The 21,438-nt window shown below is 37.9% G+C and overlaps 1 pseudogene; it reads left to right on the top strand.

The window, feature by feature from the left end:
- Positions 1-20,389, top strand: part of LOC134758707 (histone-lysine N-methyltransferase SETMAR-like) — a 28,417-nt pseudogene extending 8,028 nt beyond the window's left edge.
- The last annotated feature ends 1,049 nt before the right edge of the window (positions 20,390-21,438 follow it).

The following is a 21,438-nucleotide window of genomic DNA, read 5'->3' as shown; positions in this document are numbered from 1 at the left end:
TATTTTCCACCACTATTTATCTTTGTATCTTTCTCTATCCTAAGGGTTCTCTCTTTTGGATCACTGTTATCTGATTTTTCTAAACATACCTCCTTGTCTTTCACTTTCTCTTCATAATTGCTTTCCATTTTTAGGCCCTATCTCTACTTATATCTTTACTCTGAGTTTACTCTTTCTGTATTTTTTTGAAAATCCCAAGAGGAGCATTGTTTTGATTTTGAAGGCACCAAGTAACATGTCTTTATAATCAAGAACTTGGATGCTACTTACATATTCCAGATATCTACAGTTATCCTTGAAATTGATTTCCCCTAATTTTTATAAAGTTATCTAAGCCCTTTCATCCCTTTAAATATCTGTTTTGAAATTTGCTTTGTAGGCTATGAGAATTCTGTAGATGAAAAAAAAAATAGAATGAGTGCGGTTAGGATAAAGAAGAAGACGTTGGCGTGTAATCAATATGATTCAGTGGATAAGTAGAATTTCCGATTGTTATATCAGTTTTAAACCAAATTATGCATCGCCCAATTCAGGAAGCTTGATTCTTCCAACATGCTTGAACTACTTTCTGGCAGAGTTAGATGCTCCGAAAACAGACAAAAACCAAGAGAGTTTATGGTGTGGTAGAGTCCTATGGCCTCAGAGTTTCTGAAAAACAAGCATGGGCCCTTTAAAGACAAGGGATTTGCTTCACTGGATACATTAATGCTTACAAATGTACTGTTACCATGCTTGGGTAGCCAATATTTCATATTTTGACAACTTCACACATTTCAGAATTAGGATCAGCAAAGAATTTTGAAGGAGACAACCCTGAGTACAAGTTCTTAGAGTTTTATTTAACTTCCTGAGCCTCATCTGTAAACACTGCAAGGTTGTTATGACGATTAAAAGAATGTCTACAAAGTGCCACACAATGGGTTCCCAGTGAGTGATATGATGATCATGATGTTACTAAAATCCCATATTGATTTAAAAAAAGGGAAGAGAAAACCATGCTTCTGGATAAATCCTCCCAGCAGATATAATGAATACCAAATAACTTATAACTGTAAAAATTTTAAAGGATAACAACAATTTACAAATTAGATTGGTGATTCAATAAATAAGCCTGATAGGAAAATGAAAGGTACTCTTAGAAGAAAACCCACAAAAGTTAATCTGATCAATTTATAATGTTTATATTTGCCCTTGATGTAATCAATAATTTTAAAAGGCAATTTTAAAGAACGTCACAAAGAGTCATTACTATGTTAAAATTATTTTTCCCAATGTCTTTCATTTTGCTGTATGTAATTAAGAGATCATAGAATATTTTTTAAAATTCACCGTTTGTAAAGTTTTATTATAAACATTGTATTTGTTTTGTAATTCTAAACAGTAAATGATCCAGAGAGAATCTGCCGCCTGGTAAGGAAAGGCAGACATCTACTCTATGTAGAATTTTAGAACAATCAAAAATCAGACTGACGAACAGGATAGCAAACCCTTGTGGAAAAGCAAATTGGTGAATCCACACAGCAAAACTTTCTCAGGTTTTCAGTTATGAAAGCAAAGTTCTCTATTGTTGCCACGGGTCCCATATTTTATTTGTCATCTCTAAGCCAGACATCACTTGACAGCAGCTAGTGGGCCCTCTATATGTGTTGATGCTTCACTTGTTTACCACAGGACAAGGGCCCTCCAGAAAGGGAAGCATGCTGGGTAGGTGGAGATCCTTTTTTGCCTCTGGGAGACTCAGCAAGAGGTGACTGATGCTAAAAAGAACAGCGATAACCCTTTTCTGTTTGCTAAAACTAATGTTCTTCCTATTATTCTAATTTTGTTTACTTTAAAAATTAAAAGTAGTTATTTGAATCCAGCAACATATTCCCAAAAACAGACGAAGTGGACGTTTTAATACAGACTGCAGTAAAAGAAACATTGTACTGTAGCTCCCTCACATGGATCTTAAGTGTTGAATAACAGCCTCCAGATAATTATTTCCTCTATCCCATACTCTTCTCCCTTTTGGGGTGCTGCCCAGGTAAGCAGCCAGTACTAAGTATCTGATAACATGCCTTGTTGGGCCACGTAGAATAATATTTTCTTCCGAGCCCTGTAATTTTGCCCCTCCACAATCTAAGGCTCCACGCCCAGCACATCTCGTCTCTTGGGAAACCCACAGCATCTCAGTGGCCAATAGTTATACTATTTCTACTTCTTCCAAACCAAGACGAAGATGATTTGAAATTTCTGTTTGTTTATTGCCCGCTGAACATACATTCCAAAAATACTGGAGAAAATACAAAGATGAAGTATTCTCTGAATTAGAAGCCAAATGTCTCCTCAAAGCCAATTTTACTGGTTGGTTATATTATGTTTGTAAAGGTTATTTTATGGAATTAATTTACATTCACCTCTACTATCAGATTTAGTAAGTGTTAATTATATTTCTTATATAAGAGAAGGCAAAACTTTAATTTTTTGCATACTCTCTGCTAGGTATCTTTATTTTAGACACATATAGAATTTTTGTATTTACCTAAACACTCTTAGCTCTATTTTAGAGATAAAAACTAAGGTTCAGCTTATATCCAAAAGACAGGGAACAACAAATGCTAGCAAGGATGTGGAGAAAAGGGAACCCTCATACACTGTTGGTGGGAATGTAAATTAGTACAACCACAATGGAGAACAATTTGGAGGTTCCCCAAAAAACTAAAGATTGAGCTATCATATGATCCAGCAATCCCACTGCTGGTTGTATACCCCAAAAAAGGAAATCAGGATATGGAAGAGATATCTGCACTCCTATGTTTGTCGTGCAATATTTGCAATAGCTAAGATTTGGAAGCAACCTAAGTGTCCATCAACAGATGAATGGATAAAGAAAATGTAATCCCTATACACAATGGAGTACTATTCAGCCATAAAAAGAGAATGAGATGCAGTCATTTGCAATGGACCTGGAGATCATTATGTTAAGGATAATAAGCCAGGCACAGAAAGACAAACATCACATGTTCTCACTTATTTGTGGGATCCAAAAATCAAAACAACTGAACTCATGAACATAGACGAGTAGAAGGATGGTTACCAGAGTCTAGGAAGGGTAGTGAAGGGCCGGCAGGGAGGTGGGGATGCTTAATGGGTACAAAAAAGAAAATAGAAAGAATGAATAAGGGCTGGGCATAGTGGCTCACGCCTGTAATCCTAGCACTTTGGGAGGCTAAGGCAGGTGGATCACTTAAAGTCAGGAGTTCGAGACCAGCCTTGCCAACATGGTGAAACCTCGTCTCTACTAAAAATACAAAAATTAGCCAGGAATGGTGGTGCGCACCTATAATTCCAGCTTCTCTGGAGGCTGAGGCAGGAGAATCGCTTGAACGAGGGAGGAGGTTGCAGTAAGCCAAGATCGTGCCATTGCACTCCAGCCTGGGCAATGGAGCAAGACTCCATCTCAAAAAAAAAAAAAAAAAAAAAAGGATAAATAAGACCTACAATTTGATAGCACAATAGGGTGACTATAGTTCACTAAGAACTTAATTATACATTTTAAAATAAATAGTCTAACTGGATTGTTTGTAACTCAAAGGATAAATGCTTGAGGAGATGGATACTCCATTCTCCATGATGTGCTTTTTTCATATTGCATGCCTGTATCAAAACATCTTAGGTACCTCGTAAATACATACATGTAGTATGTACACCACAAAAATAAATAAAATTCTAAAAATTTTTTAAATAAACTCTAAAAAATCAAGTTTATTAAAAATAAGTACTCACACTAAATATATTGTTGCTTTGATGCTAAGAATGATATTTAAAGTTTATGTTGGAAGATGTCCCACCCTGGAACTTTTTTTAAAAATCTGTTTCTTAAACTGCCAGTGACTTCTAAATGGTATTTGGGAAAAGGTTCATGTTGCTTGGGTTGTTGAGTTCTCAAAGGAAAGGTGAGGGATGGAAAAAATTCTAGGTGTTGGTTTTTTCTTCACAGGCTAGCGGCAGAGAGAAAAGAAGAAGTAAAAATTGGTATTGTCTTGATATCACATTGGTATTTGATCATTGTATGCTTATGTTGAACAAAATTGGGGGAAACTTAGCTTCTCACGTAGTGTTCCAACCAACTCAACACCTTCCCCACTTTTGCCCAACTATTCCCTTGACCTCACTAATGCTTTATATGAAGTATATACCTCAGTTTGTGACTTAGAGTACTCCTAAACAAACTTTTCCGCAGATCACATTTGTGTAAATCAAATCACATTCATTATCCTGCAGTAAACGCAGTCTAAAAGGACAGATTCCTCAGTGCTGTGCTTAATCACACCCAAATTTACAAACCCAATAAATCAAGACATCAGTGCATCTGATTGTCTTCTGGTGTAGAACACATGTGCATTTGCTCCTTAGCAAGTTCATGGTGCTCCAGTACTTGATATAATAAGTCTAGAAGCCACAAAGAAGACTCTCTGAGGAACTGCACGTCTGAAGAGAAGATGTGGGCGTGAACTTGAATCAGCTAGAATACTGGGGGTCAGGAGGAAACGAGGAATGAGACTTGTGTTGGGACTTTGGGGGAGTTCTGCAACTATTCAGAAACAGTCTCCAAAACAATCCATTTTATTTCAGTAGAAATTTCTAAATCTCTTAATTTCCCAAGGAACTGACGAATAAGATGATAAAGATAGATATTAGACAAACTAGGGTGAGGAATAACTTTTAAAGTTTCTCTCAATTATTGAGCATTTTAGATGCCCATTTTTTTTTTCTGCCACAATTCAACTCAAGAAATATAAACACCATGTCTCCCAGATGACATATGTAAGTCACATTCATTATGTCCCCAAACGCTTATATAACAAGCCTTCGGTTTCACAGCAAGTGGCGAAGTTGATGGTAAAATGTTGTTTTTATTTTCCTCCTCCTGGTAGATGCTTGTGTGAAGTGATGGAACTCCTTATCCTACCTTTTATATGCCGTGGCATGTGGGAATGCAGTCATAGCAGAGAAGACTTGAGTATATTGAGTGAAGGAGCTTAGGTATGGAGAGGTAGAGGACTGGTGAAGGAAGCAGGAAAATTAGTAAATGGCCTTCCTCTCCTGTACTCTGCACTCTTTCAGGGAAAAGTAGTTGTAGTCAGTCTCTCAGGGTATTGGTTAATTCTTCCTTCCAGTTTAAATGGTTCATGGGTCAACTGTTGACCTCCTCTGCATAAGACAGCCTTGAGCAATCACCTCCTGAGCAGCAGGCTGGGCAAGGTTCCACATTCCATGGTCCTTTGCTGGAGGAGTGGGACACAGGAAGAGAGAGAGAGAGAGAGCATAGAGACTGCTTGCAGTCCACTAAGCCAAGAGCACTTTTGCTTCTGCATATCTCAAACATCTGAAACGCTATGCAGGTTTCTGTTTACGGGAGAAACTATCAAGGATGCCAGCAAAATACACACCAGTTTCCTAATTTCCAAGTGTCTATGGCAAAGTAAGAGCTTTCCATTTCCAGCACCAAAATACATAACATTGCATCTGATGTGCTGCTTATTTATTCTCTTTAAACTTTTAATTCAGAAGCTCAACTTGTCTTAAATGGCTTAAAGCCCAAACCAACACAGCAGTTACAGCTCTCTGACATATTGTTTGTAACCAGAAAAATCAGCAAAGCCAGAAGCTTTCTGCTGTGAGCACTTTTGTTTCCCCTCTTTTGTTTTATTAACCTCTCCACAGCTGGTGCAGTTGAAAACACTCTTTCATCACATGCTTAGCAGAAGTTCAAGTGTAGCAGAGAATGCAGCCAAGAATCTGTCTGCTGGATTCACTGTCAGAATGTCATGTTTCACTTCTAACTTAACTCCTATCTGATACAGATGACGGAAACAGACAAAGCAAATCTGCAACAGGAAAGGCTCTCTCTCTGGACCCTCTCAAACTGATTAATAATCCAAGGATTCGAGGACAAGTCAAATAGCAGAGTAGTAATATTTTCACATTAATATAAGAATTCAGGATTCACAGGATTTTCTGCTTGTCCATCCTTTTTTTTTTCTGATGTAGTAAACAGTCTACAGATCACAAAGCTGCTGAATTATGAAGCAATAATGCACTCTTGTCTGACACTACTTAGAATTTATAAAATAGATTAAAAATTAAAATAGTATCAAAAATTTACCAGACTTCCTGTTTCCATCTTTAATGAAGCATTTATATTCCTAGTCTTCGTACATCAATATCTTTTTTGTAGGCTAGGGAGTCTTTATCAGAATTGGTTACTACTCAGGTAAATACACACTTATATACTATTGCTACAAGGTGATTATTGGCTGTTGGAATTTTTTTAATGACATTAGATGAGTACTCAAGTTACTTTTCTTGGAGAGAGGTTACATTTTCAGCAGCATTTCCCAAACTGCTTGGCTTGGGTAAAAGTTTGCCTTTATTATAACAGAAGTATTTTAGCTTCTTTCCTAATATGTTCATAATTATAAAAATACTTCAAATTTAGTGAACTATTGTTGGCTCCATCTCCCAAATATAGGAACACACAATCCTTTTTCTGTTGTGACATTCAATTCATAAGCACATTAACAGAAATTAAGTATCTTCTAACACTTGAGAAAAGGTAATACCTAAGTGATGTCTCAGCCATCTTATCCTTTCCCCCAGAACTTCCAAACTGCCTCAGGACCCAAGGATCAAAGTGTTAGCACCTGGCAGAGCACGAAACTTAACTTCAGAAGTCCTGCCGATGGTCCAAGTTCCTGCCATATATATTTCTAAATATTTTTAATATCACTGCTAGTATCATAGTGGAAATATTCATTTTACAAATATTTATTGAGGACCTATGACATACCAGATACTGTTCTAGGTCCTGGCTGAGCTAGTCCTAAATGAAATAGATAAAAATACCTGCAATGAAAAGAAGTGGACAGATTCTGGTTGTGTTTGTGAAATAAAGTAATCAGGACTTGCTGATGGATTTGGTGTAGGAAGAAAGAAGAGAGAGAATTCAAAGAAACCTCATAAGTTTCTTACTCAAGCAACTGCTAGATGAAGGTGTTATTTATTTACATGGGGGAGAATGGGAAGGAGTGGGTTTGCAAAGGTACGCTTCACAGTAGACTTGAATTCACAGAAACATATAAGGTAAAACCTATGAGAAAACTTTCCAAAGAACACAGAATCACTTACCCTAGCTATGTGCCAATTCTTTATCTATAAATCTGGGACATTAATATCTACCACACATAATTCAAGAGGTTGTGGTAATAATCCAACATGGTAACAGATATGAAGTTATTATTATTGTTGGAGAAAGATGGGTCACTACCACTAACACCATCACCCAGATTTCTGGGAACCATTATATTTGGTTCTTCTAGGCTCTCACCAGATAGGAATGTGGGTGGTGGAAGCTCATAGAACAGAGAAGAGTTGTAACAGTGGAAGGTAAGATCAGCAATTAAAATCTCCCCAAAATTAGGAGACTGTAGAGATGGTCTGTACATCAATTACAACATTTCAGAAATGGTTTCTCAACCAATCACTTTTTTTTTTTTTTTTTTTTTTTTTTTGAGATGGAGTCTAGCTCTGTCTCCCAGGCTGGAATGAGGTGGTGCAATCTTGGCTCACTGCAACCTCCACCTCCTGGGTTCAAGCGATTCTCCTGTCTCAGCCTCCCAAGTAGCTGGGATTACAGGCACCTGCCCCAATGCCTGGCTAATTGTTTCACCATGTTCGCCAGGCTGGTCTCGAACTCCAGACCTCAAGTCATCCACCTGCCTCGGCCTCCCAAAGCACTGGGATTACAAGCATGAGCCACCTTGCCCAGCCCCACTTTTCTTAACATTAATGAAAAACTGGACCAATTTTGACATTGTTTTACATTAGATAAATAGGATTAAGATAAATTGCAATTGGATAAATTGCAATTAAACTGTCTTATCTAATATAATTATGAAAAGCAAGATAAAGGGCAGAGAAAAGGAACAAATGATTTCATTCATATGCCTCACTCATTTCACATTTCCCCACTCATGACTTTGGGCAAGTTGAGTCTTTGCATCTATAAGACATGGATCATGAATGCACTTATTACACCTTACTGAGTTGTGGAAAGAATCCAAAGAAACAGTGCATGTGAGCATACTATTCGAATGGGTGTTGTTATTTTACCAGCAGAACATATAGAAGGTACACAGTGGAAAAACTATTTGCAGGCTACAGTTAATTATTTGTTTTATATCTTCTTACTTCACCCCATGGCAACCACAGCATCTTGTATGTATTCCAAAGCGTTTACCACCCTTCACTGGATTAAATGAATTATTATTGAAGGTAGCAGATGACAAAAATATCATGTGTCTAATATACTGTACCTAGAGGCTTAAGTTCAAAGTTTTGGCACGATTCCTAAGGTACTTTGCACCTTCCACACCATACCAACCAACCCTTAAAATTCTAAGTAGTTCAAATTCTATGCCAATATTTCTCAGCTTCCTTCTTTCCCCTCTGTTAAGGAATGAATAATTTAACTTTCTGAAGCTTAATAAAAAGTAGACAGCATCGTATAGTGGTTGAAAGCATAGAATTAGAGTTAGGCTGCTTGGGTTTGAAACCTAGTTATATGACTAACTTTTAGCAATTTATTTAACCACTTGGTATTCAAGCAAGATAAGGAAACTGATAATACCCATTCCATTTCCAGGGTTGTCGTTAGGAGTAAATAAGTTGTTACTTATTTAAGGTGCAGAGAACAGTGCTTGGCACCTAGTATGAATTCAGTAAGCATTAGATGACATTATGTCCTCAGAATATGATATGGCATCTATAATAGAAAAAAAATTAGGCATGGATTTATTCATGTGACTACATCTTAATACTATTGTGTAGAAAATTACTACGGAAGATCCTTGTCACTAAAACAGGAAAGATTTAAAGCTCAGTTAGAATGTTTACATACAAAACGGATTGATTAAACAAACATTTGTGAGATGTATACCAAGCACCAAGGATGGTGTCCATGTAGGGAGTATAAAAGCAAACATACTCAAGCCCTGTCCTTGAGCAATTCACACTGCAGTCAGAAGAATCAGTTAGAATTATTAAAATTAAATGATATTTATTTGTTTATGCTAACCTAATTCCAAACTTTCTTATATAAGTAACACCGTGTGAAAGGTGCTAGAACAGACAGAAGCACAGAGAACAGTGTTGTGGAATTCTGAGCAGGTGGCATAACTTGGGGGAAGCCATTTGCAGAGCCATGAAAAGAGGAGGAATTGAAACTGACCTACGGTACTAGATAAAATGGATTAAAAGCACTTCTAAGAAAAGATGATGCTAGGTCAGAGTCTTAAATGATAAGAAGAAACTTTATTAGATCAGACAATTGGGGAGCAAAGGATAGGTATTTACAGGTCAATAAACAAGAAGATGCATGAAAGGATGATGTAACCTGGGGGTCTATGGAATTAAATATGGCAGAAATGAAGAGTGTGTCTGCACACATGGAAGGAGTTGAGGGTAGAGAGTTTGTCAAGGGTCAAACTATGCACAGTGGGGTACATTAGGTTTAGAAGCGTGGTCTTAGTGCTGAAGTAATGAGATAGCTTTGAAGGATTTGAGCAAAGGGACATTATTATCAGAAGCATGTTTTTGAAATATCTGACTCTGACAACATCCTCACCCCATGCCCAGGCTTCTTTACTACCCTTCTCCTGTTCTGTATTCCCCCATGGCACTTAACACCACTTGATACATTATTTGATGTGTTGGTTGTCAGTCTCCCCCAACCAGAAAGTAAGCTTCGTAAGGACAGATAATAAGTACCTCTCTTGCATTAAACATTTAATGAGGAAATAAATAGCTGGCATGTGAGGCAGATTCCATACAACTTCGTACCTTCCCACTCACCCACTTATTTAGTTTACTTTTCTTCTGGAGAGCAAGCTTTTTTGGTGGAGTAGCCAACATTCTGTTGACATGAGAATTAAAATCTTAAGCAGGACCAGGTGAGGTGGTTCATGCCTGAAATCCCAGCACTTTGGGAGGCCAAGACAGGAAAATCATTTGAACCCAGGCATTTGAGACCAGCCTGGGCAACATAGCAATATCCCATCTCTATAAAAAATGTAAAAATTAGCTGGGCAAGGTGGTTCACACTTAGCTATCCCAGAGGCTAAGGTGGATGCCTTGAGCCCAGGAATTCGAGACTGCAGTGAGCCATGATTGTGCCACTGCACTCTAGCCTGGGCAATAGAATGAGACCCTGTCTCTAAAACAATAAAATAAAGTAAAATTTTAAGCAGGATTCTCATGGTTACTCTTTCCAATTGGCATTAAGAAAAGCCACTTAAATATCAATAATCCATTGTGACTATTTCCTCAAATAAAAAGGTTAAGCATCGGCCGGGCTCGGTGGCTCATGCCTGTAATCCCAGCACTTTGAGGGCCGAGGCGGGTGGATCACGAGGTCAGGAGATGGAGACCATCCTGGCTAACACAGTGAAAACCCGTCTCTACTAAAAATACAAAAAATTAGCTGGGCGAGGTGGTGGGCGCCTGTAGTCCCAGCTACTCGGGAGGCTGAGGCAGGAGAATGGCATGAACCCAGGAGGCGGAGCTTGCAGTGAGCTGAGATCATGCCACTGCACTCCAGCCTGGGTGACAGAGCGAGACTCCCTCTCAAAAAAAAAAAAGAGGTTAAGCATCTAGCATTATCCAAAATAGATCTCAAAGGCCATGTGCTTTTAAAAACAGGTAGAAATCGTGTGATAGAATAGCGTTATTTAACATTTCATTTCAAAGAATTAATAAAAGCTCACCATTTTTACAGTTTTGTTTTACTCTAATACCTTTAGGAAGAAATATAATGCAATGATTTCTGAATTAGGACACCTTGACAGTAAGAGTGTTTTTGTAATCTATAACTTTAATCCCTTAAATGTACATTAAGCCAGGTGAGGTGGCACGTGCCTGTAATCCCAGCAGTTTGGGAGGCCGAGGCGGGTGATTACTTGAGGCCGGGAGTTCACAACCAGCCTGGCCAACATGGCTAAACCCCGTCTCTACTAAAAATGCAAAAATTAGCCAGGTGTGGTGTGGTGTGCACGCCTGTAATCCCAGCTACTCGGGAGATGAGGCACGAGAATCACTTGAACCTGGGAGGCGGAAGTTTCAATGAGCCGAGATGGCTCCACTGCACTCCAACCTGGGCAACAAAGCAAAAACTCTGTCTCGAAAAAAAATAAAAAAGACAAAAACAAAAAACATTAAATTCCTTAAATATATAGAATGATTGCATACTTAAATAATTATTTAGTTAATTATATTTAGTGAAGTTTTAATACAGGCAATTCAAGAGGGCCATCTAAGATCCACCAGGTTTTCCTGAATTAGACATGCTTTCATCGCTTCATTGTTTCCTGAAATTTTCTTACCAGTTGGGTGAAATCAATTGGATTTCACTGTGCCATACGCGTCATGAGTCTGAGCTGCTTTGGGACCTTTATTTATTTCTGGCCTTTGATCACCAGTCTTGTCCCCTCATTCTGAGTAGGAAAATTCCATGCTTGATTCTGTCAACCCACATCCTGCAGCCCTGAAAGCACAGGATGTAATTTTCCCTTGCCATCTCCAGAGCATTTTAAGCTGCTCATGTCTCACTCCTTGATGACTTCCAAGACCCTCTCTCTGGTTGTATCTCTTGAAAGAAGCCAGCTGGGGCTTCCCTGGCTGCCCCCATTGACTGACCCTGGTTTCTCCTATGCCTGTCCATGCTAGGTCTCATTTTACCAAGTCTAAATTTGGTAAACCACAGTGGGCCCACTCTCCATCGTCAGTTCAAAGCAGTCCCCTACTTATCATTGCTGTCACTTGCTTAATATTTAGCGGACTACTTTAGATTTCTCTTCTTTGGGAAATTGCTCGGCTGGAATGTGATCTTCAGAGTTTAAAATTCAATCCGTTGCTTGCTGTGACTCAGAAGCAATTACTATTCCCACCCAGAAGAAAATTTTTCTGAAATAAGTACCCTTTAGAAAAGACAAATTTAAGAAAAGTTGTCCTTTTTAAAAACCAAGGAAACAATTTAAATACTATTACTGAAAGACTTTAAAGCAAAATGTGTGTCTTAAATGTTGAATAAAAAAATTAGGTGTTTAAATTCAATCCTGAAAATTAAAAATAACAAAATAAAGAAGGAAGAAAAAAGAAAAGGAAAAAGATTAGAGGTAAAAGCAGAACTCCAAAGAATAAGTAAAGAGTGCCTTACACTTTTCCATGATATTAAGTGACTGTGCTGATGTAGCTTTTGAAATGTCAGGAACTGCAAAGGGTCTGGGATGTTTAGACCCCACTTGTAAGTTAACAAGCTAGCTAGACACAGTTCTGTAAATGTCAGAGAACATGAGACTTCTGGGTCACAGACAAAAGGCTCTGTTACTCACAGCACAGCAGGCAACATGAGCTTCACACACCCATTGGTTCCACCTTGTCCCCCAAGTGGCATGGGAGTGATGCAGGTAGACCTAGGTGAGTGCTACACAGAGTTAGTTGGACTGTGTTGTAACCGAGGAATTCCAAACTTAGGAAAACCCTAATCTAATAAGGGCTGCTAAAAAATCTTATCCTTTTCTAATGAGAGCTATTATCTTTATTATCCTAGTCAGAAAGAAAATCTTCCATCTATCCCACAAGGATCTCTATCTTTCAGGGATGTTTGCAAACATGCATGGCCAACAGCCTTGAAAAGGTAGTCTGAAACAAAAACAGTCAGAAGATATGTAGAAATGATATGAAGAAGTGACCTAAACAATACCTGTACCTTAATGTCATTTTTAGAAATATAAAAATTTTGCTGAAATTTTATAGGAACTATCACTTAAAATTATAAAACTTCATTACAGAGTTCATCAAAGCACAAACATAACCACCATTAGTTCAACAAATATTTTGAATCTCAAAACTAGCAGAGTCTTTAAAAGTAATTTTAAAATGTGACATATTAGGTACTTTTTACATCTGGCAAAACATAAATTTACTTCATAAGACAGGATGTTCAACTAATATATACGACCTGACATTAAGGCATAAAAACATCCATGGGCTGATACAAAGTAAATGAACAATAAGGACAATAGTGAGGATTTTTACAATTATGTACATTTCTAGGGGTAAGTGTTTTTATTTTTATATGGAAACTTGAGGCCGGGCGCATTGGCTCACGCCGGTAATCCCAGCACTTTGGAAGGCCTAGGCAAGCCAATTATTTGAGGTCAGGAGTTTGAGACGAGCCTGGCCAACATGATTAAACCCTGTCTCTACTAAAAATACAAAAAATTAGCCAAGTGTGGTGGCACATGCCTGTAATCCCAGCTAGTCAGGAGGCTGAGCCAGGAGAATCACTTGAACCTGGGAGACGGAGGTTGCAGTGAGCCAAGATCGTGCCACTGCACTCCAGCCTGGGCAACAGAGTGAGACTCTGTCTCAAAAAAAAGAAACTTGAAGAGAAAACCTACTACATTAAAAATGTAAAGTTGGATATACAATGATGGTTTTACATCTTTTCCTTTCCTCTTATAACTTAAGCACCATCTGCGTGCTCCCCACTCTTAGCTAGTGTGTCTCTTATTTCACTGAGAAAAGAGAATTGATTAAATGAGCACCATGTCATTTTCCATCAAATTTACCAGCCTACCTATCCATATCTGTATCCTTTGTCTTCCTCCTATTAAACTGAATTGAATCTTCCTTCTCTCTTTTAAGGCTATTTTATACCCCAATCTCACCCCTCTTGAGCTTTTTCAGAGACTTTTTCTTGCAATTGTCCCCTCCCTCTCTCCTGCATCATCAATTCTTTCATTATTACTGGCTCATTCTTATCACCATGTAAACGTGCTTCCAAAATGTCTTGAGAAAAACCTCCCTGGGCTTCAGGTCCTCCTTCAGCTTCCCCCCAATTCCCTACTTCCTCAAAAGAGTTCTCTAAATAGTCATTGTCTCTACCCCCTCACCTTCCTGTCTCCTCACCCAGTGATTCTTCCATCCACCACTTCACTGAGGTCACTATTGTATAGGTCAACTTTGTTAGTAGCATATAGATAAAATTCCAATTCATGACGCTAGTTTATAATAAGTAAACAATTGTACTCAAAAACATAACAATCAGCTGTCTAAGTTATAAAATACAGACAATCCTGTCTTCTCTACCTCACAGGGTTGTGAATCAAATGACATCGTGAAAGTAAATATTTCAATAAGCCACAATGTACAACATATGTAAGTGTTATTATTTTCAAAGGCATGGATTTTTATAGTTCTTATCAAAGGCATGGATTTCTATAGTTCTTATCAAACCCTATTGCAACCTCAGAAACTAGAAAACAGTACATTGTCCACAGACATTTTTTGAACAAATAAATGAATGAACTGAAACACTTGGTTTCGTGGAGAATTGTGGCTAGAAATGACCAGAAGCACCCAACTAGAGTGATGTTAAAGAACATAGCAGAACCTAGAAACTATACTTTTTTTTTTTTTTCAGACAGAGTTTCGCTCTTGTTGCCCAGGCTAGAGTATAATGGCGTGATCTCAGCTCTCCGCAACCTCTGCCTGTCGGGTTCAAGAGATTCTCCTGCCTCAGCCTTGCAAGTAGCTGGGATTACAGGCACGCGCCACCATGCCCGGCTAATTTTTTTGTGTTTTTAGTAGAGATGGGATTTCTCCATGTTGGTCAAGCTGGTCTCGAACTCCCGACCTCAGGTTATTTGCCTACCTTGGCCTCCCAAATTGCTGGGATTTCAGGTGTGAGCCACTGAGCCCAGCAGCACCTAGAAACTATAAGCAAAAAATTTATTCCTTCCATAGTAACATGCAGAACACCCATCTAACACCTTGAATAACAAATAAGCTCTCATTTTGTTCAAGAAATTATCTGAGCCTTCAAAGAACCGTTCTTGTCTAAGTTCCCATTTAACTGAGAAGCTGTCTCACACAGTCACACAGCAAATAAAGATAACAAATACACACACCTCTGTATTTGTATTTGTTACACAAAAAAGAGGTGCTTTTTGTGCTTAGCCAAGACTCAAACATCAAGGCCATCAACTAAAATAGCCAACGTAAAACATGATAAACTCAGTAAAATATATTTCTTATCATCTGGTAAGTCATTTCTTTAGGATACAGTTAAAATAAACTGATCAACATCTTGAGGCCCTGAGCTACATACATCATAATAGCCTACTTTGCAAAACCACACTTAAATTATCATGGTCTATCTATCAAATGTTTAAATTTTGGTGGCCCACATGATGATATTCTCCAAGTCTTTGAAAACTTTTCCACATAGTCTAATGAGGCACTTGGAGGCATGACTGGTCAGCATCAGATTGAAAATAAATGTGCTGTTTCCAGATATTTCCTTCAGGATTGGCTGACATCAGTCTACCATGTAACAGTTTATGGGGGAGAGCAAGAAAGCTTGACTTAAGAACAGCCCTGCCGCCAGAGTAAACAGTGCGACAAACCAAGGAAACTTAAAGCACATGCCTTGTTGTCAAGTTTAACTTGTTTGACACCCAAACAGCCATCCCAGCTTCTAAAAACTCATTTCTGTTTCAATAATTTATACTGAATCATGAAGATAAAACAAATACATTTGTTCACATAAATATACGGTAATTATAACTGCTGCCAAAGAACTCAATTTGTCACTGTTCCCATGTACTATATGGGAAATTGTTAGAAGTAATAATAACGACAGAGAAACATCACAGAGAAATGTGACCAAAGCAATATCAGTCAGGAGCTAAGTATGACACATTCTATTTCTTTCTAAACTACAGATAAACCTGTATGTACCTAAAATATAAGGTGATATCATTTTGCCAATATATTCTCTCTTCCTACATATCTTACATACCATCCTCCTGAGTTATAGTGTACAAATCTTTGAAAGACATGAAGAATTATAGTTGAAAATTATAAAGAGAAAAAATAAATCACAAAGATTATAACATGAAAATTATTTCAATAGTAGAAAAATATATTTATATAGAAATGTTACTATATTAAATAATATATATCTTATTCTTATATATACACATATGTACATAAAAGACCAGAATAAAATATACTATAAGTTTTTTATGGGGTTATGCTGCAGTGACAAATAATCCCAGAATTCCTTCATCTGTTATACCCTCATCTGTTATGTATTTGGGAGTGATTTATAGTGATTTACACTAATAAAGGTTTAATTCTTGCTCTAGTTTCATGTCAGTTGTAGCTCTGTTTTGAGTCTTCTTTGTTCTACTTATTTGTACAAAGTAACAGCCATTTTTCAGTGCTTTGTTCTTCGCATGGTCAAGAGAAAAAAGCTAAAGAGAAACCAAGTGCTGACTTTTAAAGGTTGCACTCAGAAGCAGCCCATCATTTCCATCACATCTCATTGGCCAAAGCAGGTCCCATAGACAAGACTCAGTTTACTGGAGCAGCAGGAACAATCCCCTCACAAGGAGGACCCCACACATCACATGGAGAAGTAGCGACTACTAGAAAAAATAATATAATTTACAGCAATAACCATTATCTCTGGGTGGTGATATTAGGGCTATTTTTCTTTTTCTTTCTTATACTCGTATATTGGTTCCTTTTCTATATAATGAACACGTGTTACTTTTAAAAGAAGAAAAAGTAAATGTCACACACAAAAAGAAATCTATTGAATCATACCACATCATTCACCTCCCACTTCACTTTCCTCCTGTCATCTGTGATGAAGTGTGTTCTGATGTATCATTGGCCGTGGGTGTTGATCTGTTGGGCTGTCCATTCTTTCTCACTGAGTCATGTGTAGGCTTCCTTTTCATGCCACACAGCACTATAAAATCGACCTACGAACAATATCAATTACATTACTGAAGAGTGGATATTGGTGCGTAGCCCAGTGGTTCTCAGCTCAGGACAATTTTGTTTTCCAGAGGTTATTCTCGATGTCTGGAGACATTTATGATTGTTACAACTTGAGGGCAGGAGGTGCTTTGGTATCTAGTGGCTAGAGGAAAGGGATGCTGCTAAAGGCAGCCCCCCCCAATGTAAAATTATCTGGCTCAAAATGTACAATAAGCACCAAGGTTAAGAAACCATGTGGTTTCTTACATGATTCCTACTTTAAAAGACCACTGAGAATCTTGCAAGTGCTTTGACACTCAAGTCCTTCAGCCTTCAGGCCATGCATAGTGATTTACTAGAGGCTGACTATCACATAAATGTGATCTATGGCTGAAGATGGTGCTGGGAGCTGGATTTATTGACAAATCAAAGCACACAATCACATAGCTTAAGGACTTTTGCCATCAGGACTTAGGGGTTAATACTGAAAATTATTTAGAAATAATGTCTGGGTGATGACTGTGAGATTGATTCTTAAGAGAAATTGCTCTGGTATTTTGCACAGGAAATTGTTGCTGACATGAGGAAGAGTATTTGGAAACAAGCAAAGAATGTTGTGACAGTTTGTCAGTCATGAGTAACTGGAAATCATACAGTTATTACCATTATTTGTGTACATGTCTGTCACTTTACCTTCATCTGTTATGTATTTGGGAGATGGAGGAGAACAAGAGTGAGATCACCACAATATTTAGAGGTATCTTGTAACATTTGTATTACACATTGTGTTCTCAAAGGTTATTAATTGACTACAATCAATTCTAAATTTAAAACAAATGTTACACAAATTTCTCAATTTAAGAGATTATTTTATAAAAGCTCCTACTTATAAACATTATTTTGAAATAGTTAAAATGTGATCCATGTCCTCTTCAACTTGCCGTATCTTTCTCTATGCCCTGTACTAGAAGTTTCTTCCCACCAAAACTCAGTGCCCTCTTTTTGCCATCTTTCCTACGCCAGAATTCCATATCCTCACAAAATACTCACTCCTTCCTACCTAGTATGTGAATAAGGATCGCTATGCCTATAACACTTCCCACAGTGTTTAACTGTGTCTTCCCACTCAATTATGGCCTCTAAAAAGGAGGCCACTTTGTAACCCAGATGTTTATGTAATGTCCAGTACACCGCAAGTATTAATTGCTGATTTTATGTTAATATATCCTCTGAATGGCCAGATTTCATTGTAAAGGAAAAATGAATCTGAGGGTTTTTTTTATATTAAGAGGAGAATAACTAGCCTTTCAAAAGAATACATATGCTGACCCAAAGGAATAAATATCTAATAGTAAAGTTCCACCCAGAGAGATAGTAGAATAGGAAATAAATTTTGAGGCAAGAGAGGCTTCCTAGGTTCAATTCATTACTTAAAGGCAATGGCCTACTCCAACATGACCAGGCCTTGCTCTGCAATAAAGAACTAAAGCTACATCTAGCATATTGTCCATTACTTGGGTTCCTGAAACTAAGAAATAGTTTTCTTAAAATTATGGCTGATGAAATTCTAACACATATTGCAAGAAGATGGCCAAAAAAAATATTTATCTGCATGTTAACAATACCAGCTTGATTTAGGATATATTTGTCATTGATATTTTTAAACATATACCTAAACACCACACAGAATTCTTCTCAATTTCACAGTTTATTAAGTTATATTTTTATTAAATAATACGATAGTTTGATTGCTGCTTTTATGGGAGGGGAGATTCGACTTTCATTTGAACTTTCTAACAATACACACTCTGGCAATAGTTGCTATATCTTTCCCCTGGTTGCCCTTAATCTTAATGGCTACACTTAATTTTTGGTGCTCTTGATGATATTTGATTTACCATTTTATTGTGTACTTTCTTGTGTTGATAACAAATAACGTTTTTGACATATGTCATCTTTTCCACTGAAAGTTCTTTGAGGGAAGGATTAGATTGCAGACAAGTGTTACCAGTTCACCAATGGGTTGTGTTTCCAAAGTCATATCTTTTCAACGGATATTTATTGATCAGCTATCCCATGCTAGATTCTGTGCTAAACATTGGAATAAGCACACTTACTTAATTGGAAGTTGATTTGTTAAAACTCAGAATGCATTTTTCCATAAAAGCAGTACTTTAAAAGGAAGTTAAAATCCCACATGATCCCCACAAATCAATTATATATGTCACATGATTCTATTGCATTCATTTTATGTTCCTGTTAGGTTGGTGCAAACATAACTGTGGTCTCTGCATTGTTGAAATTTTTCATTTGACATTTGAATACATTCTTAAATAAATGTGGATATGTTATACATCATTTTGATGCACATTTCTCTTTTTTTACTAATAAAAAATTATTAGTAATAAATAATTAATAAAAAATATTACTAAAAATTACTAATAAAAAAGTAATAATAATTACTTGCTGTTTATTTTATATTTATTTTAGACTTTGGAAATGTTGTTAGACAAAAAGTAAATTCAAGCAATGTTCTTACTCAAGTTCAAAATTGGTCGTAAAGCAACAGAGACAACTCACAACATCAGCAACGTATTTGGCCCAGGAACTGCTAATCAACGTACAGTGCAGTGGTGGTTCAAGAAGTTTTGCAAAGGAGACGAGAGCCTTGAAGATGAGGAGCGTAGTGGCGGGCCATCAGAAGCCGACAGCAACCAACAGAAAGCAATCATCGAAGCTGATCCTTTTACAACTGCACTAGAAGTTACCGAAGAACTCAGTGTCAACGACTCTAAGGTCATTCAGCATTTGAAGCAAATTGGAAAGGTGAAAAAGCTTGATAAGTTGGTGCCTCGTGAGCAGAGTGAAAATCAAAAAAATTGTCAAGTGTCATCTTCTCTTATTCTACACAACAACGCGAACCATTTCTTGATTGGATTGTGACATGCAATTAAAAGCGGATTTTATACAGCTGACTATGACCAGCTCAGTGGCTGGACCAACAAGAAGCGCCAAAGCACTTCCCAAAGCCCAACTGGCACCATAAAAAGGTCATGGGCACTGTTTGGTGGTCTGCTGCCAGTCTGATCCACTACGGCTCTCTGAATCCCATCGAAACCATTACATCTGAGAAATATGCGCAGCAAATCGATGAGATGCACCGAAAACTGCAACACCTGCAGCCGGCATTGGTCAACAGAAAGGGCCTAATTCTTCTCCACAATGCCTGGCAGCTCTTCACACAACCAAGGCTTCAAAAGTTGGAACAATTGGGTTACCAAGTTTTGCCTCATCCACCATTTTCACCTGACCTCTTGCCAAGCGACTACCACTTCTTCAAGCCACTTGACAACTTTTTTCATGGAAAACCCTTCCACAACCAGCAGGATGCAGAAAATGCTTTCCAAGAGTTCATCAAATACGAAGCACGGATTGTTATGCTATAGGAATAAACAAACTTATTTCTCATTGGCAAAACTGTGTTGGTTGTAATGGGTCTGGTTTTGATTAATAAAGATTGTTTAAACCTAATTATAACGACTTAAAATTCATGGTCTGAAACCACAATTACTTTCTAAAAAATTTTTATTATTATTATACTTTAAGTTCTGGGATACATGTGCAGAACGTGCAGGTTTGTTACATAGGTATACACGTGCCATGGTGGTTTGCTGCACCTATCAACCCATCATCTACATTAGGTATTTCTTCTAATGCTATCCCTCCCCTAAGCCCCCCACTCCCCGACAGGCCCCAGTGTGCGATGTTCCCCTCCCTGTGTCCATGTGTTCTCATTGTGAAACAGCAATTGCTTTTACATCAACCTAATAGAAGAAGAAAATTTAAATTATGGCACATCAAAATGTTTTCTACAAATGGTAGAAAACAAATAGTGTTATAATATTGCAATGAACAAAAGAGGAGCTGAATTTATTCCCCACTCCATACTCCCAGGGTGGATCTTGTCTCCTCTGAGTCAATCAGCATGTGACGTTGCCCTGACTGTTCTCTGTGCTTCAGACTGAAGGGAAAGATTCCCTACCCCTTCTGAGGCAGGGAACTCTTCCTTTCTCCATTGGAAATGACCCAGGAAGGGACAGTGCTGATTCCCCCTGGCTGTTCTGTCACACAGGAGAAATAGCCTGGATGGGCTGGGTGTGGTGGCTCATGCCTGTTATCCCAGCATTTTAGGAGGCGAGGTGGTGGATCACCTGAGGTCAGGAGTTCGAGAGCAGCCTGGCCAACATGGCAAGACCCCATCTCTACTAAAGTACAAAAATTACCCAGGCACAGTGGCACACACCTATAGTCCCAGCTACTCTGGAGGCTGAGACAGGAGAATCGCTTGAACCAAGGAGGGGGAGGTTGCAGTGAGCCAAGATGTTGCCATTGCACTCCTGCCTGGGTGACAGAGCAAGACTTTGTCTCAAAATAAAATAAAATAAAATAAAATAACGTAAAAAAGAAAAAGAAAAAAGAAAGAAAGAAAGAAAAAGAAAAGAAAAAAAGAAATAGCCTGAATGGTCCTAAGCAGGGTATGAGAGAAACAGAGAACACACG

This window comes from Gorilla gorilla, chromosome 5 (genome assembly GCF_029281585.2).
Source record: "Gorilla gorilla gorilla isolate KB3781 chromosome 5, NHGRI_mGorGor1-v2.1_pri, whole genome shotgun sequence".
NCBI lineage: Eukaryota > Metazoa > Chordata > Mammalia > Primates > Hominidae > Gorilla > Gorilla gorilla.
This window is presented reverse-complemented; position numbering and strand designations above follow the sequence as displayed.